The sequence below is a fragment of the Miniopterus schreibersii genome (genome assembly GCF_964146895.1).
Source record: "Miniopterus schreibersii genome assembly, chromosome: 10".
NCBI classification, from domain to species: domain Eukaryota; kingdom Metazoa; phylum Chordata; class Mammalia; order Chiroptera; family Miniopteridae; genus Miniopterus; species Miniopterus schreibersii.
In genome coordinates, this window is record NC_138110.1 from 11,902,550 (window position 1) to 11,909,530 (window position 6,981).

Genomic DNA, 6,981 nt, shown 5'->3' on the forward strand with positions numbered 1-6,981 from the left:
ACCTTTCTTGTCTCTGGTTATGGTCTTCATTGTGAAGTCTATTTTGTTCGATATGAGTATTGCCACCCCAGCTTTTTTTTCATTTCCATTTGCATGGAAAGTTTTTTTCCATCCCTTCACTCTCAGCCTGTGTGAGTCTTTTGTTCTGAGGTGGGTCTCTGGTAGACAGCATATATTTGGGTCATGTTTTCTAATCCACTCAGCTACCCTATGTCCTTGGATTGGAGCATTTAATCCTTTTACATTTAAGGTTATTATTGATAGGTACTTATTTATTGCCATTTTAATTAAAAATTACAGAGCGCTTCAGGAATTTTCATGTCATCCTTGCACAGGGCATGCTAATCTTCTCTGTATCATCCCAGTTTAGTATATGTGCTGCTGAAGTGAGCATTTATTTTAGTATTGGAGTTTATGGTTTTAGTTCAGCTGGTCTAGATATTGGGAGGCTCATCGACTGAGCATGGTTTAAGATAAGATATAGGAAACTAATTTTAAAGGCATTTTTAAAAAAATGACCATTCGCTTTTTTCTTTTCTATTATTGCACTTTAGAAACTGGAGGTTAAGACAGATGACCTCTGATAATCCCTCCCAATTTAGAATTCCATAAAGTTCAAATGCTATTCTTAAAAATACTTTACATACCATGACTTAAAAAATCCGATTAACCAGCAGCATCATGTTTTCTATTTGAAACATTTCTCATGGTTGTTTCTAGTCATTGACTCTAATTTCTTTTTTGTCAATCCTCTCACAGAAAGGGGGGGAAATATGTACATCATTTATTCATTCCATTAACTTTGAGAATCAACAGTGTGGCAGGAATGGAGCCAGGTGATGGGTATAAAAGGAGCTTCTTACCTAGTGAAAGAGAAAGACATGGAAACAGATCACTACAGAGCTATGTGAGGGTGCAAACACAAGAAAGGGCTCACCTTGTACCAGGAGTGCAGAGTAGGGACCTTGAAGCTGGGGCGAAGGGGGCTTCAAAGATGATGTAATACTTATGGAGTGGGAGAGGGTGGGCAGGTACAGAAGTGAGAAAAGGCATGGCGAGTGCACTGGGATGGCTGAAGTCCAAAGTTGCTCTAACAAAGTCAGAGGCAGGAGATGCCAACAAGTGAGGTGTGTAAGGGCCTGACCAAGGAAGAAGTTATAGGAGACAGGCAGCTACCAGGGACCCAAAGCAGAGGGATGTGATTACATTTTCTTTTAAGGATAATCTCTTTGGCAGCTGAGGGAAAGAAGTATGGGCTGATAGGACCGAGCAAGAGAGACTGCTGAGGATGCTGGCGTAATGATCCAAGAAGGAATGATGCCTGGATTGGGACACTGGTAATGAAGATGAGGGAAACTGGGCCAACTTGAGAAATACTTAGTGATCATCTCAGTGTTGATGATGAAAGAAGAAGTTTAGAATGACACTCAGGTTTCTAACCCAGTGACAGGTGATGCTACCATCTGTGACTTCAGGTGTAGAACATTGCATAGTTGGGAAGGGTATGAAGCTAAAGGAAAATTTTTTTTATAATGGCCTCAATTTTCTCAACCAAGTAATAAAAAGAGAATTTGTCTCCCTTTGGTGTTGTTGTGAGGATGGATGGATGGCCCGGACCACAATAATGACTTGTCGCTGAACATGTTTGACTGGTTCCTGAACAAGGAACAGATGATATAAATTGCAACTGTTTTTTGTGGTTTGTTTTGAGCTAAAAAATACGATAAAATCTCAAGTGGATTTTGCTTACTCTAAGGCCTTAGAAGGTACTACAGTTTCCCAACATTGCAGCTGCAGGGCCTTGAAGCCTCTGCTGATCCTCGGGCCCTGGCCTAGCTTCTGGTCAAGTCATCACAAAGCTTCTAGAATTTAAAGTGGATACTCTCTTACTAGATCCCTCCTGATAATAAAGAGGGATACTTTGTGGCCAAGATTAGGTTGGGTTGTAAGACCTGTTTAATTTCTCTCAGGAAAAAATACAGAGTAAAATGAAGTAATCTCTGAGTGCTCGCAACAGGAAAAATCAACCCTCTGCATAGAAATGTTCACTCTGCTACAATTGCAGATGCTCCTAGGAATTCATGGGCTCAGATCATCATCATCACCATCACTACCATCATTGCCATCATCACTATAATCGCCATCATCATCATCACATTTGGTTGCCTCATAGAACTTTTAGAATGAGCAAAGGCAAAGGAGATAGATGAATAACTGAATGAATGAATGATTACGATGGTTGTAATTATTATAATTCATCAGTCAAAGCATGGTAATGCCCAGCTCTTACCCTGGGTCAAGCTGACAAAGGCTTTATCCCCAAAAGCTGCCTAATTGAGAAGCCTGAACATCTCAGAAGGCTTCATTAATGATGACTGATTGTGTCAGCTAGGAATATGAGATTCTTCTCATGTCACCCTGGAATGAAAAGAGCCTCTAACTATACAAGGTCTGTAGGTTAATTGTAAAATTAGGGGCCAAGATTAGAGGGAAAGAAGCAGAATTCTTTCCAGAAATTGGTCGTATTTGGACATAATGTTCCTTCTACAAAGAGCTCTCAGCTGACCTTGGGCTTATCACTGACCCTTCTCCACCCTGGGTTCTTTAAGCATGGAAACTCAGATTCCCAAGTTCCTTATGGGGAGTGTTTGCTGTTCCAGGAAAGCTCTTCGATTAATTGGCAAATTTTATTCCCTAGAACTTACGTGGCATGGGATTGTGGGGAGCTGTATGTACAAAATATGCCCCACTTTACAAAGACTCACCTTATATTTGGCCTTTGCATTAGCCTCTCAAAGATGCCTCTCCATCTCCATGCCTCTTCCCTGCAGCGAGGGGCCTGTCACTGCCCCCCGCTCCTCTTCCTGCCTGGGCTGCTCTCCACCCCGGCCCCGGAGTGCTGCGGTTACTGTGGTAACAGTAAGTACATTTCTGGCATTTGTGGGTTTGCCTACGCACCTACTCACCATGACTCACGTTATTTCTATGGGAAAATACTTCTGAGGTTTAAACCAACCGTTTACGACTTGCACTGGAATATTTATATTGCCTTTATAATGCCTCTTCTTGGAGTTTCGTGTAAATGAATGCTTATAATCATCAAAATGAACCAGTGAAAGTCAGTTACCTTCCTATCTGAAGACAGTTTTCTCATCTATAAAATGGGACCGCAAGGACCAAATGGGATCATGTGAAATGGCTTTGGAAGCTGTGGGGTAATATATAAATTCAAATATTTTGACCTAGAGTGCATTCGTACAAACAAGGACTCTAGAGCAGGGTTTCCTTGGTTCACATCCAGGATTTGAACCACACTAAATCCTCACATAACATTGTCAGTAGCTTTTGTGACTTAAGTGAAATAGCTTAGTATGACAAAACCAATTTCACCGTAGGATAATTGATAGAAACAAGTGTCAAGTTCCCAAGGCCTCTCATCAATCTTATAATGAAACGAAGTTGAACCGAACAGTGTTACTCAAGGCCCTGAGGTGCTGACCGTCCATCCTATTTGTACTGGTCTAGTTATGTGATTGTGTGCCAATGACTTAACTGCTCTGTGCCTCGCTCTCCTACCAGGGACCATAGGAACTGCAGGAAATGACGGTTACGAGGATGAGAACATTGGAAGTGCTTGGTGCACGCTAAGTGTCATGTGAGCGTCCGCTCTCGTCCCCATGTCCTTCATCTTCAGCAGCGGTGCTGGGGGAGGCGCTGTGGTCGAACGGAGACAGTGGCTGGGAGTCTGACAGGGCTGAGTGCGGCCAGGGGTTCCTATTGAAACTGTATACAGCTGCTTTATTGGTCATTCAAGAGGAAACTTGGCAATTATTTTGGGTATTTGTTTATTTAGGCTTAGGCACCTCTAGATAAACTGCCAAGTGGCTTAGTGTTTGTCTTCATAACTTCCTAATCTTTTTTCTGTTCGTCCACAGGGCTGTGGGTGTGAACAGAAAGCCTGAGGCTTCTTGGTTGTAGATTCTGAGAAGGACTCGCCTAGACTCGTCTTCTCACCAGCAGCCGTCAACTTCTGGTCAGCTCTGCAGGCAGGATGTGTGCCTTTACCTCCATCCCGCTGCAGCCCTCTAAGATAGCCGCAGAGGAGCAAATGGGAGAGGAAATGCAAAAATAGTCAACAAAATTTGGGAAGATGTGAAGTGTCTGGACAAAGAGAATCTAATCTGGTTTCAGCTTTCTCCATTCCGCTGTATGTCTATCCCTGGAGAGCCAACAAAACGTAAATTGAATCCACCAAGAATCCTCGAAAGGCTGAGAACCTGGAAGCTCCAGACATCTCTGAATGCAGGGGCCTGGACAAGGCTGAAAGAAGATTCCCCCGTAGTCTGTAGAAGGAGCTAGACCCCCAGATCTCCTTCCTTGCCCGACACAGGAAGGAACCATTGCTCCTCTATCATCCAGCAGATGACAGATTCGCTATCTGAAGAGGGTGACCCAGAGATATTCTGATCCAGGGAACATGAAGCATAGCAGAAGAAAAGAATGCAAAGCCTTATTTTAAAAAGTAAGGCTCCCAGAAGTCGTATATGACAGGCTACTTCCCATCCTACCCCCGGAGACAGGGACCTGCACACTGGTTTCTCTGCAGAGTCACTGTATTGCAGGTCCAGGGAACCATCATTCCATAAACTGCAAGGTGAATGGCCCTCCCTGGAGCTGTGCAATGAGGTGGCCCTGAGGGAATTTGTTAGCTTCTGCCCACCCTCTTCCCATCTCCAGCCTTGCAACTCTGTTTCTTGCAGGAAGAAAAGACGTAAAATCATTCATGCCAACTGTGATTCCAATTTACATCTCATTGGACAGAACTGTGTCACATGATGGGCTACCCCAAAGGATGGCTGGGACACTCCAGTTAGGCATGTTGCCATCCTGTGGATAGACATTCTGTTAATAAGAATAAAGGAAAGATGTATTAGGTAGGCAGTTGGCAATCTCAACTGCAGACATAAACATTTTTCTCTAGAACTAAAAGACATGGCTTCCCATCTTTAAAGGGTCCTCTGAGCACCTAGAATAAAGGAAACCCCACAACAAACCATAACACTGTAAAATTGAAGACACCAGAGATTTTTTAAAAGATTCTAAAAGCTGTCAGAGAGGACAAGCAGGTGACACAGAGGATATCAGTAAGAAGCATTGGTCTCAATAGCAGTGCTGGAAGTGGGCCCTTTAAATGGCTTGGTCAAATGTTTGTTGACATTGACCATCCACCACGGGAGCTATACTTGTATCCCTGACCACAAAAACCAGAAGGCACAAACCTGCTGAAGAAGCATCAGCATCTCTTTCAAGTTAGTATTTATTTTAAGAAGTTATTTTAGGAAGTTGTTCCCAAAGGCTACAATTTGCCATGTGTACCTGTCATTTGCATATCACTCTGGGAAACATGACTTTTTGTTGATATCAAATAACTGTTCTCTTAAGTGAATTTTGTTCCTTTTTATTTCAAATTTTCTTGCAGATATGAGAAATGAGCAATCCCTATTAGCGTTGGCTCCATCAGCAGCAGGACTTTGCACATGGTTAATGAGAGTGGTTTGATATGGTGTCATCAGATGGTTCGAAAAGAAAAGCAATTCAGCCAATGATAATGGCTCTTATTTGTTGTAAGAGTTTTAGGCAATTCATGGAATCAAGGTAAACTTTAGAGCTTCCTTCTTCTGTTACAGGTGAAATGTCTGCCTTACTGCTAATTCTATTATAAATTCAATTTAAAAGGTCACTATTAAAAATAAAATGATTTGATTTTGTAGGGAAAATGTAAATACACTTTTTGGAGGAATACTGCACTGTGGGGAAAATAACACACTTACTCTTAACATTATTAAGGAGCCAAACGGTCTTGGCAATGATTTATTGAATATGACACCAAAAGCAGAGGCAACAAAAGCAAAAAATAGACGAGTGGGACCACATCAAGCTAAAAAGCTTCTGTGCAGCAAAGGAAACAATCCACAGAATGGAGAGGCAACCTACAGAATGGGAGAAAATATTTACAAACAATAAGTCTGGTAAGGGGTTTAATATTTAAAATATATAATGAACTATAACTCAATGACAAAAAAATATTTTAATGGGCAAAGCATCAGTCTGTTTTCTTTATCTATGAATCTGGTCCTATTTTGTTTGTTCACGTATTCTGTTCTTTAGATTCCACCTATAAGTGAAATCATATAGTATTTGTCTTTCTCTGACTTATTTCACTTAGTGTAATACTCTCTAGGTTCATCCATACTAAATGAAAAAAAAAGAGAAGGGATTAAGAAGTACAGATTGGGAGTTTATTTTAGTCACAGGGATGTAAAGTACAGCATAGGGAATATAGTCAATAATATTGTAATAACTATGTATGGTGCCATGTGGGTACTAGAAATATTAGGGGGATCACTTTGTAAAGTATATGAGTCTAACCACCATGCTGTACACCTGGAACTAATACAAAATAATATTGAATGTAAGTTGTAATTGAAAGGAAGACTCAAAGATTGGAAATAATCCATTTTTTAAAATGGTCAAAGCACTTGAATAAACATTCCCTAAAAGATGGCATTCACACGGCCAACAGGTACATGAAAAGATGCTCAACATCCCTACTCAGGCAACTGCATCTCCTGTCTGGACCTCAACAAGTCCTTCCCGACCTGCCTCCCTGCTTCCCACTCTTGCCCAACTAACTGAGCCACGCCGGCTAGGGCATCATTGCTTCATTAAATAAGTTTACTTTTTTCCCCTCTCTTTTCTCCACTAGAATATAAGTGCCACAAGAACAAGATTGCCAGATTTCGCAAACAAAAACACAGGGCATCCAGTTACATTCACATTTCAGATGAGCAAAGAATAATTTTTAGTATAATTATGTTCCATGCATTATTTGGGATACACTTACACTAAAAAGTTATTTCAATACTTATCTGAGATTCAGATTTAACTGGGCATCCAGTATTTTATCTGCAGCCCTAAGAG